The sequence below is a fragment of the Rhipicephalus sanguineus genome, chromosome 6 (assembly GCF_013339695.2).
Source record: "Rhipicephalus sanguineus isolate Rsan-2018 chromosome 6, BIME_Rsan_1.4, whole genome shotgun sequence".
Taxonomy (NCBI): domain Eukaryota; kingdom Metazoa; phylum Arthropoda; class Arachnida; order Ixodida; family Ixodidae; genus Rhipicephalus; species Rhipicephalus sanguineus.
The window spans coordinates 6,402,619-6,426,720 of NC_051181.1; the positions used below are offsets into that span (position 1 = coordinate 6,402,619).

At 47.5% G+C, this 24,102-nt stretch overlaps 1 protein-coding gene across 1 annotated transcript in view; it reads left to right on the plus strand.

Annotated features, from left to right (window-relative positions):
• Positions 1-1,943: 1,943 nt before the first annotated feature.
• The window catches only part of LOC119395680 (sphingomyelin phosphodiesterase 2-like), a 179,081-nt gene continuing 156,922 nt past the window's right edge, over positions 1,944-24,102 (plus strand). Inside the window, exon 1 of the mRNA XM_037662677.2 lies at positions 1,944-2,018. The gene's annotated coding sequence lies outside the window, so the exon portion shown is untranslated. The remainder of the gene's footprint in view (positions 2,019-24,102) is intronic.

The following is a 24,102-nucleotide window of genomic DNA, read 5'->3' on the forward strand; positions in this document are numbered from 1 at the left end:
ACCCCGGCATAAAACACTTTCGTGTTAAAATGCCGGGGTTAATTCACAAGTAACATGATATGTAATGGCTCTCAGACCAATTTTAAACTGAGTTGAATTTGTTAACATACAGATGGGGCAAAAGGTCGTTTCCGTCTTGTGCCGTATGCGAAAAATCACTTACCATGTAGTGTTTTTTATGTAATAGTGTTGCCTGCAGACACACTTTTATTTATTAAATGAACATTCCGTAATCACATATGAGCTGATTTCAAAGGCCGTAAATGATATTGTATACAGGAAAATGTTCCGTAATACGTCCGGCGCATAGTTCGTCTGCAGATGGTGAATAAGTAGCGGATATATTCTCACTTGTCGGAGTAGCAAACTGCAAGAAAGGAAGAACAATGATTGAGAAAAGGCTGTTTTGCATAACGAAGTCAGCGTGAAGTGCTCATATTTAACACGAAAGTGTTTTATGCCGGGGTCCTCCACGGCTCCACTGACGCATAGCCGTCACAGATATGAGGTTGTAAAATATAAAGGCTAACATATGGGAAAGAAAAAAACAAGAAGAAAAAGTTTCACCACCGGGAGTCGAACTTACGACCCCTCGATCCTCAGCGCACAGCGCGAAACGACTCCGCCACAGATGACACGTTACTCGTCATGCTAACGGCGTGCTATTTATATACACCGTTTGCCGGTAGCGGTACTCAGATATCGGTGGTACATTAGTGTGTTTTCGTTATCACTAGCGAGATGGCGCGAAGGGCTCGAAGGGCGCGCTTTAAAGGTCGTCGCCCCATGCATTCAGATTAGTGTGTGCGCGTGCGCGTCCACAGGGCGTGGTCGCTCGTGCGCGCGCGCTGCGTTGAAGTTACACGGAGCACGAAGGAAAGAAGTGTTAATTTTAAGGGCTCGTTTTTCTTTGTTATACACAATAATAATGAGCACTAACGGACATGACACGAAGCGCGAAGGTCACTTCGCTCACTGCAGCGGCCGCTTTTGCGGAAGGAGCGCGCTGCTCACAAACAAATAAGTTACAACTGTGACAGTTCGCGCTCATCCTGCGTATACTTGTGTCTTCGTTTCGTGCGTCCTCCTTTAATTTGACCAGCGCGCTTTAACTGTCGAGCTTTGACACTTGTTAGTTCGCGCTCATCCTGTGTATGCTCGTTCCGTGAGTCCTTTCTGCTTGAGAATTGCGTTGCAAGTTTCGAGCTGCTTGGCGTTCTTCGCGGGAGATTACAACTTGTTGCTATAGCATTCATTCCTTCGCCCTCGGGGCGAAACAATGCACAAGAAACGCTGAACTACGTCTGTGAAGACACCTTTTACTTTCGTGTTATACCATTCCTATGACAGAGGGATCAGCCGTGTTTTATGGCCGTATATTGGACTGAATAAAGAAGACTGCGTGAGGACGACTATGAGGCAGAGAACTAATGTGTGGCTAACCATTAAGCAATTAGCATTGCAAGGTCGCTTGCTAGCACTAAGAGGTAAAGACACGTGAAAGAAGTTTGAGCCACAGAAAAATAACTTATTGATATCGTAGTCAAAACGGCCGCTCTAAAGCAGGGAGCCCTTAAAATGTCGATGATGTTTCACGTTTTCCGAGTAGACCGCAAGAAATGAATAGCCGAAGATTTTTATAACAGTGGGGCATGCTGCTAATTATCGGCGTATCAAGGGAGAATCACGTACCAAGTGAACAGCAGTCATGTCTACGAAATATGAGAATCGGCTGCACCTACAAGCGGGAGACGGCGAGATATGCGAGAGACGTGATTACGTTACAGGGATAAGCTTTTCGCAAAGTGCGTCGTAGCCGCTGATAACCCCGCGTAGCGACATCCACACACTTTCTATTCAGCTTTGTAACCTAATTAGGTGCGATGTTCGCCTCGCTACATACCACTTTGAAATAAACGTTTCTGCTTTCTCTGCAGGGGCGCCTTCTACTCCGTTCAAGTGTCAAAGGGATTTCGTGTCATCTCACTCAACACCAACCTTTGCTACGTTTATAACTGGTGAGCATTAGTAATGTGAAGCTTCATTTTTAGATGCGAAGTATCTTATGGCGGAGTTCAATCCGGTGGTGGTGGTGGTGGTGGTGTGCGGCGTGACCACCATTACTGCGCATGCGCATTCCCTCTCCACACACCTCCTCTCCACCCCCCTCACTATTCCTCCTGTCCTCTTCCCCTCTCCTTCCCATCTCCACTCACCCTCTCCCATACCCCTCCACTTCCTCTCTCCCCCTCTCCCATTCCCCACTCCACTTCCCCTCCCCCTCCCCCTTTCCAGACTTCCTGTGAAACGCGGGCTAGACATGCCGAAATTCTCTCCTGCGCAACGCCGCGATGAGCACCAGCGCATGCGCGTCCCTTCCCCCTCTCTCTCCTCTCCTACGCTGCCCCCCTCTCACACGCCTGTTGACCGCGTTCCCCGCTTGGCCTGTGAGAATTAACGGCCAGGCTAGAGGGAAGACAAGACGCGCGTAGCGTTCCTCTTCGCGTTCCAGGACGCGAGGTCGGTAGCATGCGCAACGAACGCCAACAGAACGCGATCGTGCAAGTGCTCCCGCTTCGCATCGCCTCATGGTCGCCTTTAGCGGGAAATGGTGTACGTTTTGTTCTTATTATGTTCTGTAGAAGTCCATACTGCTCTCAAGTCCGAGGCTCTGCAGTAGCCACAAATCAACAGCTGCATCCTCCGGGCAATCATATCACTGTTTCAACATGAAACAAGATTACAGAGAGTAAAGAGAGGGCCGTCGCCCTAGAGGTGTGGCATCGGCCGCGGCGTTCTGATTTCACTGGCGGCCGCATGGCAGCGCTATGCATGTTGTGCTATTTCAGTGCACGGTAATGAAACCCACACGGTTTAAATCATCCGATAGCCTTCTCTGCGGCGTCCTTGAGACCCAACAGGCACACCAACCAACCTAGAGCAAAGGGATTTACAGGCACGTATCAAAGCAAAAATCCCCTCTGCACCTTCGGTGATGTCGCTGTCACTCGTGTTCGAAGCGAAGTGCTAGATGTACGTGTACGGATATTTAGGTGGGCCCTATGTGGGCGAAATTTCTGGAGCTCTCCAATACAAAGTGCCCAAAAATGGTATCTTAGTTTCGGCATGCGAAACCCAAGAAATTATAATTTATACGTAATTGTACTTGTTCCCCGTACGCTAGTAATCATATCGCGCTAGTAATCAAGCCAGTAGCGCTATGCCGCTGGTATTCATGAAGAATCGTGACCCTGTGTGCTAAGCGAAGAAATACGCCACAGGATTACCAGCAAATTAACAGTAGAATTTCATGGTAAGAACGATAAAAGCTTTTACAAAAATGTTCAAGCGTCACTAGCCGCTTAGGAAGAATACATAGCGCAGAACCGAACACGGGGCGAGAAGGCGCTGGGACGAGTGTCGAGTTTCCACATATCTATACTGCAGATCAAAACAATGGTCTGTTTGAAAAGCGGATGACAAGGAGGAAACACATCGTATCTTTCACAAAATCTGGTGGTTGTCCTTACACTGCCGCATTCGAAATTTTGTTATTGTGCTCTTGCAGCCGCATGTTCAAACACCTGACTGTGTGCTGCGTTTAGTGCTTACCACTTGAGAGCGGTGCCTTGTACATTCTACCCGTTCTGCAAGGCTTATCGTTGTGCAGTGTATAAGGCACCGCTCTCGTGCGGTAAGCACTACAAGCACTACTACAAAGGCAAGTGTTTGAATGTGTTGTGCTCTTTGGGGGTCGTGTGGGTATTCCACGACTGTGTTACAATGACACGGCACGGAGCCGTGAGCGACACACAGCTATGAGAGACAGCGAACCACTGGCTAGGCGCGGCTTGCCCAGCCTTTTTATTATACCGAGACATGCGTAGGTTGTGCTAGCAACTATACATAGCACACCCTTTTTTTCTGAGACAGAGAGAGTTAAGAAAGGGGAAATAGACAACCACCAGTTTGTAGCACGAAACTTTATTTCTGAGAGGCTTTATTTCTGAGAAATCCGTATGGATTTCCTTGTGGCTTCGTGCTACAAACGGGTGGTTGTCTATTTCCCCTTTCTTAACCCTTCCGCCACCTTGCGGGATTCCGCAGAACTGAATTTCAGAGAGAGAGAGAGAGTAATATGTGAGGCACAAACAGAACAGCAACGTTCAGTCCTGGCCGGTGGATGTACGCGTCTGCCAGCACGCGTCACGCAGGTCTAACCAGGCCGGACTTGATCACGTTGGCTGCGAGGTGTAGCACACCAACACTTGCAATTGGCGCCGATTCGCTGGTTGGTCCACGTTCATCCATGGTGTAGTCTTCTGCTAGTGGGTGGCATCACTCACCCTCTGAAGATGTGGCCTTAGGTGAACATGGTTACGCACATATTTTGCTCCTTCTGTGGATTGCATGGTGCGCCTTGGTTGGGGACCAACTTGAGTGACGACTGCCTTTTGCCAGGTATTCCCGTGCATCACCCAGACTGCATGTAATGCTCCCAAGTCCGAAGTGCACAATCACAGTAATCTCCATGCTTTTGCTGGGAACTGTGCGTGCGTTTGAGAAGTTACTGACGCGCAACAGTGGAGCAGTGCTGCTCCAGGTTTTGTGGTAAGGTCGGTATGAACGTTCTCAATTTCCTGCCCATCAACAACTCGGCAGCTGAATGTTCTCCAATGGTTGGGGTGGTGCGATAGTTGATGAAAACCAAAGACAGATCCTTTCCATCACTGCATGCCTTGATCAGCATGGACTTAACCGTCTGCATTGTTCTTTCAAACTGCCCACTGGACCTGGGATAAAAGGGTGATGATGGTTCGTGAACAATGTCTAGATGATCTAGAAGAGTTTGGATGCGAGCTCGTTGGTAAGGATCCATCTTAAAACACAGCGCTAATTTAAACATGGACAGAAGAAACAGCAAACGAGGACTGGCGCAGAGTGCCAACAAAGCTTTTATTGTGCGTGCACAAATATATAGCTTACGAAGAAAGGAAGGGGAAAAGGAGAGGGAAAAGGAAGGATGCTGATGGACGAGGTACTAAAACCAGGCGTGCAGACGGTTAAGACTGCTGTAGGAAACTGTATTCCTTGTCAGAAAGGGTGAGTGACGGGGCGCTGACACACACTAAGCCTTTGCGCGTGATCGTGAAAGTCTCGAAACTTTCTCGAGCGCGATTGTTATTGTACTTGCGTAGTACCTTGGTGTCTTGAAGCACAGGTGCGCATCCGCATTTGGCACAGTGGAATGCCAGATTACTGCCGTGCTCATTCCTGCAGGAAGAACCACGTTTCGCCCCTAGTGGAATGCAAAACGAGAGTAGTGTATGAAATTCCGACCACTTGCGGCGGGACGTAAGTCGGCCAAACCGGACGATGCTTAACGACCGCCTGCGGGAACATGCGAACAATGTGAGGAATAAGTACGACATTAATCTGGCGATCCGCTGTGCCAAGTGCGGATGCGCACTTCTGCTTCAAGACACCAAGGATCTACGCAAGTGTGAAAAGCTGCGCCGATTGGTTCATGTTTAGGTGCGTAGAAACCAGCGAAACCCAAAAACAAGGACAAAGAAGAAGACACATTCAAGCTGCTTCCCTTCGAATCCGCACACTCCAAACTGGTGAAAAGGAGCACTGCAAACCTGTGCTTTAGAAATGCCCTGAGCAAAAGTTGTCAGCACGTCATGCCCGAAAGCCTGATGGAGCAGGTGGATCGACTTCAGGCATCTGGATTTCCGTCGACTGGTGACACATTGGTGTCACCAGTCGACGGTGTCGGTTGGTGACACATTGGCCAGAAAAATAAGGAAACCACATGCCCGGCCAATAGAAGAGGCAAGAAACATTGAGGTGATGCCGTATTTTCACAGGACGTCTCACGGGCTAAAACGAGTATCGCAAAAGTTTGGTGTGAACCTAGTGTTCTCAGCCCCACGCAACTTTCTGGCCTTTGCGCCCGTATCTCAGCCGGTGACGAGCGAAATTCTGCCTGCAAAACTACTCACCGAACTGTGTTCACGAAGTGCAGCGTGGGGGTAGTGTATTCCATTCCCACGACTTGTGGGCACGTTTATATCGGGCAGACCGGGAAGTGCATAAATGAACGCCTCAAAGAGCATACCTACTGTGTACGATCGGGCACAGGGAGCAACGTAGCGATGCATGTGAATGATTGTAACGGTTGCGAGCCTTTGTTTCGCCAGACCTGCATTCTAGGCAGGGGAAAATCAAAGCTTGAACGAGAACTGCTTCAGGCGTACCATATCAAAAAGACTGGACACGTGTGTATTAGCGAACCTCCTGTGCATATCACCGAAAAAGAGTGGCTGTTTCTTTCAGGGTGTGACTGATTAGCGGGTGGATGATGGGATTCATGTTATAGCGTGCGCGTGATGAGGCGTATAAATATACGTGGATGCAGCAATAAATTGGTTGTAAAAAAGAAACCCGGCGATGGTGTGTGCTTGAATATGCCTTCTTCGTCGTCCTTGTTTTTGAGTTTCGCTGGTTTCCTCGCACCTAAATTACGCAAGTACAATAAAAATCGCGCTCGAGAAATTTTCGAGTCTTTCACGATGATGCGCAAAGGCTCCGTTGTGTCAGCGCCCCGTCACTCACCCTTTCTGACAAGGAATAGTTTCCTACAGCAGTCTTAACCACCTACACGCCTGGTTTTAGTACCTCGTCCATCAGCATCCTTCCGTTTCCCTCTCCTTCCCCCCATCCTTTCTTCGTAAGCTATATATTTGCGCACGCACAATAAAAGCTTTGTCGGCAGTCAGCGCCCGTCCTCGTTTGCTGTTTCTTCTGTACATGTTTAAATTAGCACTGTGTTTTTAGGATGGAACAATGTCTAATTGTTGCAGAAATGTTTTCAATGCTTCAAAGTGAAATAGTGGTCCCTTGTCTGAAATAAGCACAGTCAGTCTGAGGCATGCAGAGTCGGCGTGTTGTGTGGTTCAGTGTACGAATTCTGCGAAGCGCAGAGCGATTCCCACGTTGCCGCGCTGCCGTCGGAACACGGGTCGGCGCCGCAAAGAGAAGACGCGGAAGGCCCCGCTCTGGGAAAGAAAGGCGATTCTGTGGTAATGTGGTGACGCCGTTGAAGCGCAGGGCCGCCAAAGCCGCCTCCTTGCATGCAACAAAGGGAGGACATAAGAGCCGAACGGGAAGAGCGTCGCGCCGATGGGACGACCGTCGACACACGGCCGCCTGGTTTCAGTTATTGTTTGGCATCCGCACGCGCCCTTTTGAGCGTTTACCCGCGCTGCCGTTCGGAGAACTTACCGCTGACAGGGAGCACGTGTCGGCGCCGCAAAAGGCGAACGCGAGGAATTGGTCTTGCGACCGCTTGGCCGGATGCGACCGGGGGATGTCTTTTTGTACAATCGCCGTCTGGTCGTAATTACGGCACTCGGAGCGTTCAGGTGAACCGGCCCCCAGCTGCATGTAATGACCGAGTGTCATTAGACTGGCAGAGCAACGCACTATCGCGTACACATTTCGCCAGTGGCCAGGACCTGGGAAGAGTCGCGCTGCTTTGTAGCGGCGTCTTGAAAGAGACGCCAATGCGCGGGTGGGTTGAGCTCGAGCCGGGCCTTGCAACGCACTGTCGCGTACACACCGCTAGTAGCCAGGGCCTGGGAAGATTCGCGCTGCTTTGTGGCGGTTTCTTGAAAGAGACGTTGGTGCATGGGTAGGTTGAGCCCGAGCCGAGCTTTCGGCGCTGGCGGACGTCAGGGGCATGCTCAGGCTATAACGTAGGGGAGAGTGAGATGACACGTGTTGCGCAGTGAACCTATCCCCTCGCGTGTTGTAGATTGTGTCGTACGTTAGACCAATGCCGTGTCTGTCATGAAAGTGTTTGTGCCATTGGTTGTGGTGATGCCAACCCCCAAGTGTGATTGGTTTGTTGAGGGACTCTTTGTCTAACTGAAGGTTGAAAAGAGGCTGTTTTGGATGTGAGAAGAGAGCGGAGGTTCGGGCTTGGACCCGGGCAGACGCCTGAGCGTGGCAATAAAGCGTCTCTTCACTGGACAATGGCTCTTCCTTCGCGCTGCCACCGTGCACTCGAGTCATCGAGGGGCGCCGATTCGAACCTCAAACACCTTCCCTCCTTAGCTAGTGTTGAAGCTAGCGTAGGATAGTAGGGAAAGGAAATTAACTAGCACATTGGGGATTCCAAAGTGTGCAAAAATGTCCTTCAGGACTATAACAACAGACAATGCTGTAGTGGTTTCCATACCTTTCACTTCAACGTATTTTGAAAATAGTCAACAACAAGGATATATGTGCTGCATTGACAGTGGCCAATTTTACCATGGTCATACTGGCAAGTCTCTGTCAAGCAAAGGTCACTGAGGGTTTGACTTCTGGTTGGATGAGCACATGTCGTAGCTTGTACAAGGGTTACAATGTGCTTGTTGAGTGTAGGCCTCTAAACACCCTGGCTTGCTGATCCCATACAAGCCACAATACTGTGATGTGCTCGGTTCAGTTTTTCTAGAACCTCAGCTTGGAGAGCTGCCGGAATTACAAGGCGGTGCCCACAGCAAATAAAACTTTCTGCGATGCAGTTCACTCCTTATGTGAATGTATGGTTCTGGCAGAGGGTCGATATCATAAAGGCGATCTGGACATTCATGTTGAATGTACTTGGTTAGTTGCTGCAAGGAGGATCTCGATCTGTTGCTTCTTGAATTATCAGTTTGGTAGCTGACGCTTGAACCAGATGACACCTTTAGTCCTCTGTCACTGTCTACAGTATCTATCTTGGATTCAGGATCTGGGCCCCATTGACAGCGCATCAGCCACAGACAGCAACTTGCCTGAAACTTACACGTGTTTAGTGCTGTAGCACTAAAGCCGTAGCATAAGCCTATGAAGTCTTGGTGACATGTTGGTTAAATTCTCAGTGCGCGGCCCAACTAGAGGTTTGTCGTCTGTTTCCGCAGTTACAGATTGGTCAAAACTGTAGCAATCAAAGCGCTCACATGCAAACACCATTGCTAAGATTTCCTTTTTGATTAGCGCGTAACGTTGTTGGAGCGCAGTGAGAGCTGTAGAAGCATATGCAATTGGTCTGCCGGCCTACGACAGAACCGATCTCATGTCGTATGAGCTGGCATATGTTGAAATAGTGATGACCTTAGACTGGTAAAAATAACGCAATGCTGGTTCATTAGCTTACGGCGTGACAAGAACGAAGAAAAAAGCTAAGGCACACATACGACAGGACACAGCACTGCTGTATATGTGCGTTAGTTTTTTTCTTCGTTCTTGTCACGCTGTAACATAATGAATCAGTACCAAATAGCTCAGTTCACGGTGCGCTACTGATGCTGTTCAGAGCCTCTGTTTGAAGAGGTTAAAGGTCTCAGTACGAGTTAAAAGGAGCGCTAAATGGACGGGACAAGAAAGGACACGAGACCACGGTACGCCGACTTGTTCAGTGCGACGCTATATGTGCCTTGAGCAGCTCACCTAATGGGTTGGGCGTTGCTGAAAAGTTTGGGATGAACTTTGTCAGATAGGTCATTATTCCTAAAAACCTTTGTAGCTTGACGTCTTGGTAGGTACACCCACGGCTTCGATGGATTTGACTTTTTTGGGGACTGGACCTAGCCCCTCTAAAGATAGATGATGTCCCAGATATGTGATGGCTGAAAGTCCCAACTTCATTTTTGCTTTGTTGAACTTCAAATTGTTCTTTCGTCAGTGCCGTGCAAAGGTGGGCTATGTGTTCTACGGGTTTCCTTGAGGCGACCAGTATGTCGTCAAAGTATGGCTTCACTATCACTTAACACTTCGTCAATGGCATGTTGAAACAGCTCGGGTGCTGTGGTAAGCCCAAAGTGTACTCTAAAAAGCGGCATCTGCCCCATGGTGTTGTGAAAGCACAAAGCCTTGAGATTGCCTCATCTAGCGTCAGTCGCCAGACTGCACTCTTGGCATCAAGAATGGAGAACACTGGAGAATCTCCTCGGGATGTGGTAGTGGTAGTGGTGTGGTGCCTTTTGAGGGCTGCATACAGGTTGCGTGGATCAAGCCACACACGGACAGTACCGACTTTCTTCGCTACCAACGCAATTGGCTGAACCTACCCACAATGTTCATAGTAAATTTACAGCGCGAAAAAAACTACAGACAGAAGAAGAAATACTACACAGGACAAGCTCAATGTTCAGTCACTGGCACAATCACGCCATTCTCCTCCATTCGTTTGAGCTTCATTTTCATGTTCTCCTGGAGCGCGCCTGGTATTCCGCGAGGAGCACAAATGTTGGCGCGGCACCTTGACGTAGGTGAATGCCGTACATTCCTGGAAGCTGTCCGATGCGTTCAAACATGTCCGGAAATTCGGCCAGCACTTGTTGGTACTGCTTTTGGGGCAGTGTCTTAGCTAAGTTCGTTGCTGCATAAAGAGACTTCACGGCTTAGAGGAATCCCAAAGTTATACATTTAAGGGCTCCCAGTATTGTGTTTAATGGCTCCTTCACCAACAAAAGCCTGAATTGGTGTTCCTCGTTGTTTACTGCACAAGTGCATTCACATGCACTGTCTATCGGAAGCTGTTGCCCTATGCAGGTAGTGACGTTTGCTCTCGTTGGCTTTGTTGCTGATCTACACGGCCACTGAGTGAACATCTGCACAGGAATTACCTCCATATGTAACCCGGTGTCTAGCTTGAATGTGACTTTATGCCTATGCACTGTGATAGTCTCGTTCCAGTCAGCTGTGTTCACATTGACGCTGCACGCAGTCACACAGCCCAGTTACCCCTGTGAGTCTTGCTGTGGATGTTTAGCAATCCGATTTGCGGTCTGTACGCTGCTGGTTGCCGACGTGGCTGTTTGCACAGATGCGCGAAATGGCAGAGTTTCCCGCTCTTGTAACAAGTCTTGCCATAAGCTGGACACGGTCGAGGGGGGACATGCGAGGTTCCGCAGCGACAACCCTTAGGATTGGAATTTTCAAACGGGCGATGAGGCTGTTGATGCCGGTTGGCACTTATCGCGCGGTCCGTTCGCTTCTTGGGTATTCTCTGCTCATGTACGGAATTCACCTGCGGCTTTTGGTCGCTTGTTGCGATTTCCTGTACATGCCTCTCTGATATTTAAGCTGCCTTGCATGGAGACACTATTGTTTTTTTCAAGCGTAACGTCGCGTCCTCGTAAGAGACGCTCGCGGAGGGCTCCGTCATGAATGCCAACCACTATGTCAACACCAATGAGTCTGTCGCACTTGTCGCGAAAGTCACATTTCTGCGCCTGTCGTCTAAGGTCAGTTACAATACGTCAATTGACTGAACTGGCTTTTGCACAATCGAGCTGAACAGGGCCGCTGCCTATATGACGTTTTTGTACGGGCGATAAAACTCGTCAAACGTGTCAAGAATATACTTCACTGGGTCTGCGTCGCGCTGTCAGCGGCAGAATTCATAGGAAACGTTTGAGCGATGCGACGAGCATGCGGTCCCAGTACATGAAACAACAATCGCTTCCGCACTGACTTTGGCTTAGTGTCGTATTCACAAACCAGTTCATATATCGTGTATGCTTCCCGCCATTCTTCGAATGCGCGCGATGGATCGTAATCCAGTTTGACGCGCTGTGGTGACTGCATAAACACGCTGGCCATGCTTCCTGGCTGCGGGCGAAGAGTCAATCTTCTGACACCAATGCATGCTCTTTGGGGGTAGTATAAGTATCGTACGACCGCGTTACGATGAGACGCACCGGAGCCACGAGTGACACGCCGCCATGAGAGAGAACGAACCACTGGCTGAGCTCGGCTTGCCTTGCCTTTTCATTATACCGAAACAGGCGTAAGGGGCGCTAGCATTACAGAACGTGCGGCTGCAAGATCACAATGACGAAATTCGTGCAGTGGCAGCAGTGGGACAATTATCAGCCCACTGTAAAAGTTGCGGTGTGTAAAAGAGGATTCACGTCAGTTTACATCAAAAGTGCACAAGCTTTTATTGAATTGAAAGACGGCTGGCGAAAGCGACGCTGAGGTACGTGCGAAAAAAGTACGAAGACGATCTTTTAGGAGAAACAAACATGACAAGCAAATCCGGATGGCTGCTGCCGGTGCAGCGGTGCCCCTCCTCTCATCCTTGAAAACGACACGATGTTCCATTTTTGACTGGTTCGTCTTAATGTTTCATTCATGGAGAAGTGCGGCCGTGATCGGACGCGCCTTTTACATACGGACAGTGGCGCATTGAACTTTTTATTCTTAGGCTGTCACCGACTATAACCAATAATAATTAATGGCTTAGGTGTAAGTTGCTCAATCGTAGTTCTGAATCACACCGATCCCTTAGTATAAATCCGCATGACATAGAACGCCCTTTAAATAACGAATTCCAATTATTAGCTGGCAGTCGGTCGTATGGAGCGAGTCTGTAAAATGCACCTGAGCATACATAAAGCTCGAGCGGCTCTGCACAAACACATCAGCGGCACACATTCAGCAACATAAGTGACGAGGAGTGGCGCCCCGTCGCTAGCGAGTTCATGCCATCGGCGTCGCTAGGGCACTCCAAGCAGCACGGCTATGCGATGAACGACCGCTTCCGATCACAAAATGCATGCTCCTTCGCAGTTTTCGTGGTTGTAATTTTATGCATAAATAGCAAATAGCTGTCCACTGCCCGCGACGCTTAGGGTACGGAGTTATGTGCTAACAACGAATGACACGGCTCGCAGTCACGGTTCCTGTTGCTCGCTGTGCATCGGCGGCTGCACGTTGGTTCAGTCCGCCTTCTATCAGAGCACGCCTTCCTGCTGGACGTTTGATAACTGTCGTCGCGAAAGAGGCGATCTAAACTTCTCTATTGCGGCGGGCAATATCTTCTCTCTAAAAAAAAATCTTCGCTGGTGCCCGGTGCGAGCGCGTCGCCGGCGCAGATTGGCACCGGCTGCCGGTCGGCTTCAGGCAGACGACGTAGCCAAGCCTTATCGCTTTGAAATTGTAGCCGGTTACATTCCGGGAAGCAAACGCCGACAATCACAAGTCGATTTGATGCCACTGAAAGTATTATTTGTAGTTCTTCGTAATTCGAAATATTGAAGCGAGATATCCGCGGTGTATCGGAGGCTTGCACTCGTGTGCATGGGCACGTCCACTCGATGGGAGAGCAAGCTCAATGTGCTCGCGGTCGGGCGCTCACGCGTGTTGAACTTGCTGCTGTCTAGCACGGTTCAGCGGTGCAAATAACCTTACACATTCACGCATAACACTAATCGGCCGCTGCAACTGCTCGGTGCACTGGGGCTTCACACGTACACTCTAAAGAGACGCAGGCACGCATGGACACGCGCACACATATCGCTACCAAATGTGTTTTTCAAATCTACCATAGGGAGCTTGTAACGACGTGACCTGAAACTCCTAGGGAATATAATAAGGCCAAGCAGTTTATAAAAATCACACCATCTCCCGCTAAAGGGGACCATGAGGCGATGCGAAGCAGTGTTTCGGCATGTAGAGCCCGCGTTTCAGAGGTGGAGTGGTGAGGGGGAAAGAATAGAATAGAATAGAATAGATGTTTATTTCATGAGCAATACAGATCATGAGGAGTGAGAGAAAAAGCTGCTTTTAGGCAGCTTGACAAAGGGGAGAGGGGAAGTGTAGAGGGGGGAAGGAGAGGGGGATGGAAGAGGGGAGGGGTAAAGGGAAAGGGGAGGGGAGGGGAAAGGGAAGGAGGAGAGGGGAGGGGAGAGGTGATGAGGAGAGGAGGGGAGAGGGTGGAGAGGGGAAGTGGAGAGCGGGAAGGGAAAGGGGCGGGGGGGGGAGGGGAGGAGAGAGGGGGAGTGGAGAGGGTTTGCGCATGCGCAGTAAGGGTGGTCACGCCGCACTCCACCACCACCACCACCACGGGATTGAGCTCCGCTATAAGATGCTTCACATCTAATAATCGGCCACTTGGCAATAGGAGCATAATTACGGCATATGCCGTCTTTACTCCGCTATGATGAGTAAATAATTCGGGAACGCGAGTTTTTGGGGCTGAGAAGCTGATGAAACACCTATCTTGGCTAATTTTTGCTTACAGTGTAAGCGCAACGTTACCAGGCTTTTCATTGGTGGGACGCCTCGGAGTTGCGTGCTGAAATTCTTCGAGCTATAGTACACTGCAAAAACTGTCCTTCAGATTCCTTCGGATCTACGAACAAGACCTACGTAGAACTTACAGATGACTCTCATTATATGGAAATCGGGAGTACATGTTCGTAACTTCAACGGACATATTGCTTTCTTTTTAGTTAGGGAGAGAGTGTTCTAAAGTCCTAACAAAAAAGAAAGTTCTAAAAGTCCGAATGTTGACTGCGCTGTTAAGGTATTTTCCAACCAAAGACTGTCACATGGCTACTTTTATTGCGATAGCAATTATATGGGCACTCTCGACGGGTTTTTGCCGTCGGCGTCACCGTCGCTGTCATGTTCCGTATAAAGTCCAAACTGATAACATCCCGCCGCGCATCGTAGGTTCTACCCGCGGGTAAAAGCTGGCAAGCAGGGGCGACGATCGCGGCTGAAGCAGAGATCAAACGAGCCGGCCTATCTGCGTCGCTCGGAGAGCGCATGCGATAACATTCCCCCGCGTGTTAGACCTGCCGTCAAATGCTGCCCAAGCAGAAACGAAACGCTCCGCCCGTCTTGAACGAGCATGGAGGGATGCGGCGGGGGGGGGGGAGGATGCTTGAGCAGCAACTGCGAACTTTGATCCTAAAAGCGCGTTCACGACCGATTGCGCGCTCGCTATGTCGCAGGCATCAGCAAACGGCTCGTATACTCTTTTACGCGCGCTCTCAACGCGAAGAGACTGCGAAAAGCGCATCTCTCCCTGGAGCGGCCGTATTCTCTTACACCAACGTTTTGTATAGTTACGCGAGATCGGATCCAAAAGAGTTAGCTGCCAGCCTTCCTTCCTATAACATTACAATTTGTTGCCTTCGCATTCATTGCTTCGCGCTTGCGGCGAAGCTGTGATCTTTTTTTTCTTCAGACACGATGCGTTTACAGAAGGCCTAGGGAGCGTGCAACTACCACTGCTCTCTATGTGAGCGGTTTATCTTTAACCTTTTTTAACACGAAAGTGTTTTATGCCGGGATCCACCAAGATTTGAGTGATATATTTCCGTCACGGAAATGACGTCCAAAAAATATACGCGATCAGATGAAAAAGAAAAAAAAGTTCCGTCAACGGGCATCGAACCAACGACCACTCGGTCCACAACAACAGATGGCGGGCACGCTACCCACTAAGCCACGGTCTTTTTTTTTTCATGGTATTTATTCAACATAGGATAGCACTTGAAAGCAATTGAATACAGACAAAGAACTAATATGTTGATTATGCTCTTATCGCAACACAATGACGAACAGAAGGCACTACAGAATTCGCAATCACCTCTATAGCGGATACATCACATAACTGATTTTTCAATTGTGTGCTAGAACAGCGGTAAGGATAAGCACCTCACCAATGCCGTATACCATTCTGGTTGATATTCCATTTGCTCGTAGACATCTCTTAGCTGAGTGACCAACCTAATTGAGTGGGCTGTTGAGGAAACTATCGGCCACTGCGCCACGGTCACAGACTCTAGAGGCTTTACAAACGCGCCTATTATATCTACCACAATCCTGGTCGGCGGGGTGGTGTTGCCCTCTGGGAGCGGTAAAATAAAGTAATTCGTCTTTACTGTGGTCTTCGCGATTAGCACCTGCAACGCGTTACACGTCCGTCCCATTCGGCGCGTTTTCAATAGAAGTTCAATTTTGTCAATTCCCTAACACACCGCGAGGTGGCGATTGGCCCAAGCGTCGTAAAAGCGTGGGCCTCGCTCATGGCATCACGCTAATCCAAACCAAAAATAGCTCTGTGACGCGCGCCTGCCTCACCTGGCTGTAACACCGCGTTCCCCGCTCACACGCTCGCCCCGAGATAAAAGGAAGGCCGGGCTACCGGGGCGACACGACGCGCTTTGCGTTTCCCTCAGTCCGCCCGTGGTGTTCAATGACATTTCAACATGCCGCGGGATGGCGACCAATTTCTGCGCCCAATATGCGACGCTCTTCTGGCTATCACACCTCGTTCTTTGATTACGCTTTCACGGTTAACTACTACATCTACCACAAGGATTCGTTTAATCATTTAACATGGACGTTAGTCGTCCGTATGGGGATGTACCACCCATCATTAAAGTGGGTTCATACACAATATACATTGTGCAAACTCTCTTACATCAATATACAGTAAACATTCAGTTACTTCTGTAAGGGCACGCTTTACTTTCGTGTTATTTCGATTCCTATGACGGAGGGATCAACCATGTTTTTTTCAGGTCAACCGAGAGTGGTTAAATTTGTTGTTTTGTGCATGTTACCCTCGCGAGCAACGAGGGTAGACAATATTTTGCTGCCGTCCTGATATACTGGCAGACTGTCTGCGTCTGTTTGCCGCGAAGAAGGCATGTGCGAATATTCGAGCACTAGGAATGTTCGAAGGAATATTACAGTATTCGAATTCGCTTCGACACGAATTTAAGGTTCCAAAATTTCAAAGTATTCATTATGAAAGAATGGGCGTATATTGGACGGCATGTAACTCATTTGTGAAGGTGGTTTCACTGCAGCCTGCAAGTGCTATGCCGTGAAAACACCTAACAAGCAAAAATGCGCAATGCCGCGAAGCCCCACTTCAAGGTTAAATTAACATTTTACTCCGACATAGATTAATCATTTTCAGGGGCGTAGCCAGAAACTTTTTTCGGGGGGGGGGGGGGGGGTTCAATTATACTTTATATATGTTCGTGCGTGTGTTTGTATGTGTGCGTGTATTATGCGCAAGCAAAATTGAAAAATTTCGGCGGGGGGGAGGGGGGGTTGAAACCCCCAACCCTCCCCTTGGCTACGCCCTGATCATTTTTTTAAGTGTAAATGCTTGTTATACGGGCTTATATGTTATAATATGGTATATGTATAGTAATTTTTAAAGTGTGACGCATTTTATCGGTTATCACTTGCATCTTACTGAAGTTGAAATCCTGCTACTATTTGATGCTACTAAACGCTACTAAACGTAGCGTTTAGTAGCGTAGCGCTTAGTTTAGTAGCGTTTACTTGCAGCAAAAAGAATGACAGTCGCACATGCCTCGTTCCAATTAAAAAAAACGCTGGGCAGGTTAGTTGGGTCTCGAAAATATTTATGCTAATTTTTTTATATATAACGTGTGATACATACTATTCGAACTATTCGATTCAAAATTATTCGACGTAATCACTGTTCGCTTCGAACCTAAAATTTGCTATTCGGACATCCCTACCGCGAAGGCTTCTGTGCGGCGTTCCACGGTGCCTAATAGACAAGGACACAAGGAACATGCGGCGCTGCTTCGTATTGGTGAAATGCGTCCCTTTATGAAAGCCTCCTTTCGGGACTGTGGCACGGGAGTACAAACCGGTTCGCTGCAGCGGCGGCGGCCTGCGCATCAGCTTCTCCGCAGTGCACGATTGCTAGCGGTGTTTCGAAAACAGATGCGCAACTCCGCCACCTAAAGGTAACATTTGCAGTAACTCAAGAGTGCAGTAAAGCTTTAGGGTGCAGGCGCTCGCAGCGGCCCGTAGCGGCCGCCGCTACGGTCATCGAAAATTAAAGGGGGGAGGGGGTAAGGGCACCGGTACCCTGTTCCTCTTAGATCCGACCCTGGAGTTTTCGTGGTTGTTGCAATTTCATTCCGAGCTGCGTCTTGAGAGTTTCGTGCATGCTCGCGTGCGACTGCAAATCTTTCTAGCCTCTCCAACACACCATGCCTAAAAAGAAAAAGACAACCTGTTCCATGACGTTATGCAAAAAGAACTCGTGCAATGAAAATGCATCGATTCTCATTCAGGGCTTCTACGGATCCAGTACGCCTGCAAGAGTAGGGCGTGAAACATCAAGGGAGGTCCCTCATGTGTACATAAATTTCATTTGACTGTTCGCTGATTCTTACTTTTAATTATTTATTTTTCTTTTTTGTATGCACCTATCTTTTCCTTTCACTGTTTACTCACATTCTGTGCGAAAATATCTGTCTTTGCGTATCCTTCACTGTTCATTGTATTTTTGTTCTTGATGTAACCACTATAATTGTCAATGAATGTTTCAATCATTGTGCTCAAACATAACTGCGTGAAAAAGAATGTTAATAAACTAGAAGGAAACCCCGAATCTCCTACATGTTTGTTCTCTACGCCAGCATGTGCCGTTCAGAAGGAGCTAACCTGCCCGCATAGTCTCCAGAGTTTTCTTTTCTTCGTTTTACAATTTATCAGCGCCATGCGTAGCCTACACAACGAGCTTATACCGCAACTAAAAAGCTTGGTTTCAACGGGAAACTCCACAGAGCGCAGGTAGCGCAGGCTCACACGCGCGGACGCACGCCAGCGAACGGCAGCGCCATCTGCAAGCTGGATCGCGCAATCTTTCCACCTGGCAGGCTCGCTCACGACACTAAGGAGACCTTCCTAGCCCGTATAGTTCTGCGTTCGTGTGAACGTCGTGCCGAGTTCTGTTTGTGCGGTCGACTTTTAGCGCACTGCCTCGCATTGTGTGTTGTATTTCGTGGTTACTGACGTAAGCGCAAGTATACGCGGTACCAGGGAAATAGTCACCAGATGCCGACCGTGCGACTTCAATCTCTGCGACTGCTTTGTTCGGTGTGACCAACGGACGTGCTTCATAGTTTTGAAGAACACCTTCTTCAAATGTTTCCGCACGTCAGTGAGTGGCAGCGCCGCAACCCTTTCTCGACGACGCGTTCTGTGGCCCTGGAAAATGCCTTGACGCTCGGGGACGGCCGGTAGCTCGGCGATTCCTCGCTTGGCGCACCATTGAAAACCGTCGGTCATCCAGCAGTGTACGCTGCCAGCGTATTTGTATTGCCAGAGGTAAGTGAACGTTACGCTTCGTGCATTGTGAGTTGATCTTATTGTAGTACGCGTTGTCGCCGAAGAAAATCGCATAACGTGTTGGTAGCGTATGCGGTTGTAGTTGTGCCGATTGTGCTCGCGCATGACATTTGTCAAGAACGTAGTCGGTAGTGTTATAAAGTTTTGGTAATTACCTCGCTTGCACGCACTGATCTACGCTAATATTTGCTGAAAGAAGACAACATTTTCGTCAGGCTCCCCAGTGTCATGTGTTTTATGCATGTCAAATTATGCATGTCTCTTGACAAATTACTTGGAGTAACGCCATGAAACCGAAGCTTCATTCATTTCGTCCGCACGAGCTCTGAAGGAATAATCATCAGCCACCGTGTGAATCGTTAATCGGTACAGTGGGAGAAATAAAGTGTATTTAGGGATGTTTTCTTTAGGCGGCCTTTTATTTGTCATTAAGTAACGTGACCCTCAAAAGCGTTTAGGTTAGCATTCTTGGACATTGCTTATCTTTCAATCAATAGATAACATAGATTTGCTAAAAATGCAATTTCTGCAGCAGGGCACTGTATTTTGTTCAATTGGTTTGCCCCATTTTTGTCCTTTATGCACGTTGACCTAATTTGACAACCGTACTTTCAGCTGAATTTTCAATTGCTATTAGCGCTATATGTGCGTCCACCTCTCATCGCATAATAATAGCTTGTGAAGAACAACGCTTGTGTTGAATTAGCTATTTAGCAGAGCTCCTCCTCCCTCCTCAAAGGGCAAGGTGCTGCTGGCACACCTGCTTCGGCTTTTATCTTTTTTTTTAATGCTGAAGTTTTTTGCAACGTACTGCAGGTAGCAAACAGCAGTGCCACGACAAACAGTGGAGTGCTGACCATGCAGTCCAGAAGGTGGCTCAGGCATGTATACTGTAGGAGGTGCTTATTCAGGCAGAAGAAATAAGCATCTGTAGCCAACGTAAAGGTAATGTACAAAGTTCCATTTAAGAAGAAGAATCTTGTTTTGAGCTAGTCATGTCGAAGGGAAATAATGAGCGCTAGATAAATGAGATGGAAATGCAGAGTAACAATGTTATGTATGCCAGCAAACAACTTGAAATATTCATGCAAAATGGTTATTTCCAACTGGTTCATTTGGGGGAAGAGCCCACAGTTTCCACGAATGGGCATACCTGGTAGCCGTTGCACATCCCGTTACTGTGTTCTCGCACTCATTATTATGTGCCACTTACTCTTGTGACGTTCCACCAAAGTGAAATTACTTCACATAGATAGTAGCGACAAGGCTCTTGCTAGGCCAGTTCAATTAAGACAGCGTTAGCATAGCTTTTAGTTCCAGTAAACGAGCTAAGCTATATAGAAGAGCGTATTCCATGTGTTTGTCACCATGGACAGTGCATTTTGCCTGGGAACATGGCTTAGTTTTGCAAAGGAAAATGTGGCCTTTTTGTAAAACGTGGTACTGGGAAATGGCATTGTGCCAAAAATATTAAGGTTTATGACTTCTTGCAGCACGCATTGTTGTACAGGGATGTTAGCGTTTTCATAAATGCAATGCATGGTGCCGGAAGAATATAGCGGCCCACTTTAAAATTTATAATTTCATGATTTCGGTATGTGGGACAGACTTTACTGTATACGGTTTGTTTCTGGAAAGCTTCAACCTATCTTGCAATTCTTCAAGGCCAATACTGAATTTGCTGTGTACATTTGGCTGCACATTCTCATCACTTATGCTAAACAACAGGCTTGAGTGATGTGTGGAATTCTCGTCAATCAGTTTTATTGATTGCCTCGGACGATCTATTCTGCTTCCCACAGTTATTGGGTGCTTTGTGTGCATGTGCTATGCATGCTAGAAATGAAAACAGTGAATGCAGCTGGCAGCATCAGCGAGTACAATGCCCATAGACTAGTATGAGGTGCGAAATGTTGCCACTGCTAGAATTTACATTATGTGTGCATGGTACAGCTGATTGTGTGATTTAGCACTTTCCAGCTACTTGTGCAGTTGGAGCAGATGTCGATCATGTTTACTGTGGTATGGCACGGCCACCAAGTTCGTGCATTCTGCATACCAGGAAACCTGACATGAAGCAACGTATTGCTGTGATGGCAGCTAAGTGAGAACGAATGAGTTTGTCTTCTCTGTCCATTTGTCAATACCATTACACAGGCTTGTTAAGTACATTCAAGCGGATTTAGCAATGCACTTGCGGCTACAGAGCCAGTAAAGGCAGCCAATTTCATCATCAGAGTTGACTCTGCAAATCCCACTTTCCATAAAGGGCATTGTTTTGTGATAGTTTAAAGTAAAAACTTGCTGAATTAAACACTTCTCGGTGTCTGACATTACAAGAATTATGATAATTGTTATATCTCATGTGAAATTATGCCACTGTTTTTTTTCATATTCTTACTTTGCATACACACTTTACGACTGCACCCTCCCCAACCGAAGCTTGACTAGTGCTACATTCTGTTATGGGTGAAAATAATTATTGAGCTAAAAACCAGGCCAAGGAAAGCAGTATGATGCCCTGTAATGTAGGAGGATGCTGCTGTTGCAGTGTTTAGTCTAGAGCTGAATTTAATGAGAAAGGGCAGCAATGTAGGTCATCTGTGGATATTTGCAGACCATAATTGTGTTGTGCTCAATTTGTTATCGCAGGAAGCATCTTCAAAAAGCAGTGCTACAAGGATGTGACCAGCAGTTTCCCTTCAACGAACGGGTCAAATTCATGGAAGCCACGTGCCTGCTGCTTCTGGCCTACACAAACATGCAGCCACCATAGTAAAGTTCTTGCAAAGGTGTGAGACATCCCTATGCTGCATGGATTGAGCATGTTAATTGCCTGTTTTTTATAGCTTATAGTAATATGTCTACAAGTGTACTTCCTTCCAGTGTATGTTTACATTCTCTTAAATGGCCAGTCAGCAGGTTCTGACCTCTTTTTTTTACACCTCCCAAACAAGCTCGCTAATTCGTACAGAGGGCCGCAGGAATCACATTGTGCGAATATCAGACACTCCACTTCTAAAAACAATAACCGCGCCTCCTCTTCAGCGCTTGACCAGTCGTCTTTGCTAGCGAAGGGGTGTAATGTTGCCTATGAGCAACATTAAGTAACGCTGACTGTTGAATAGTTCTCTGCAATACGAAACAGCATTTTGGCTTTGCGATGATGCAGTATAGGCTCTGTGGTTGTCAAAAGTGTTGCGAATTGGTTTATCTCGCCAGTGCTTTGACTGTGTTTCCTCACCGCACCGCTCTGGCACAGTGGCACATCGAGGAAGCCCCTCTTCAGGATGGTCAGGCTGAGCGAGAAACTGAAACCAGCTGGAATGTTCGTTCTCTCCCCTGTGGCTTCATTATTACACCACTTATTCAAAAAATTCATTTGACAACATGTTTACCTTGTACAAGCGTGCAGTTGTCACAAATTTTAGACTCCGGGGTTGTTTAGGGGCCCTTTGACCTTAAATTATGAATGGTAAATTCACACGTCACGTGGTTTTCTTGCTTTATTTTTTGCAATGCTCATTTCTAAAATAGCATGTCAGCTTCCGTGAGTGACAATTTATACATTTATCGTACAGAACATCCTGATATATTCAATAAGTGCTATTATGGATTTTTCATGGCACCAGAGCCACCTGCTTTTTGTCCTGTGGCAGCTACATGGAAGTTCATTGCTATACTGCTTTGTTTAACTGATATATTTTCAATCAATGCGTTTCACAGCCCAGGGTGTTAGGTGTATTTGGATCTTGATGTGTTTAATATCATACAAGTGATGGATTAGTTTCTGTCTTCTAGTGTTTACTTTCCAGCTATTTAACTGTGGTTTTGAGAGAAATATCTAGACAGGAACATCAATTCTGCTATGCTTTGGTTCGAAAAGAGACGCTGAACAGGAGTTCCTTAGGTGCATGCCCTGAGCACCAGCCCTTTGGATTACCGAAATATCTAAACTGCATAATGTCTGCAGCTCCTTGCTTAATTGCATGTCTTTCTTCAACCTCCAGCTCTTTCCATAATCCTTAACATTAACCTACATTACCAAGTGAACATCCCCCGCTGCTATAGAGTGGTTATAATGGTCAGCTGCTGATCTGAACTGTGCGGGTTCGATCCTTGATGGAGTGGTTGCACTTTCGGTGGAGGTGCAAATCCTAGAGGTTCCTGTGCTTTTAATTTGACGTTCACATTACAGAACCCCATTGTTATTATTACATCAGCAAGTGGACAGAGTGGTAATTCTAGATTATATACATATTTAGTATAACAGACAGCTGAGCTAGTTGATAGGTATTCATGTTAAAAAGGCAGGGCATGCAAACATGGACACAAGAGAGAAACCAAGACACCACTAACGCTAACTGGAAAGGTGGACAGTGGCACAAAATAAAGTAGACACAAAAACTTATCTGTGCATGCCCAGGCAAGAGGCGATACCTATCAATCTGGCACGCGCGATATTCTACGTTAGAGATAACTGCTCAAGCATTTGATGTCTTCTTTATGCTGGTTAATCGACGTTTCGCTCTCTTGTGCACTGCCATTATCGATATGCCAGGCCTCGACTACTGGACGCATTTCTTCATGGGCTTGTACAAAACTGCATTCATCGAACTTTGGCGTGCATTGACGCTCTCGACAATGTAAAGGTAGATTAGGTGATGAGCCTCCACTTAGTGATCTCAGCGTTTTAGGTGTCTTGACTCTCTTGTGTCCATGTTTGTATGCCCCATCTTTTTAACATGTATTCATATAGTGCGTAAGAGAAATAGGTTATCTAGTGAGTTAGGAAAGTTTAGGGCGAACACAAAATAACAGTGTAAATTAAATGTAAGCGATGAATGCATCGGGCTGGATTAGGAAGCGATATAATGGCGAAATATAGCCGCTTGCTCTTTGCTTGTACTTGTCTCAGTTTCTTGTCTCGTATGCTTTGACAATGACCAGGTGTCGTGTTGGATGCTACCAATTGGTTATGAGCTATACATAGAAAAAGCAGCGGCTGTTTGGATGCTTTCTAAACAGCTACCTCATGGGGAGAGAAAAGTTAATTTGGGTTATGTGAGGCATGCTAAAAAAAGTCGACTTGTTTCTGATGTTTTTGTTTTCCTGGCAGACATTCTACAC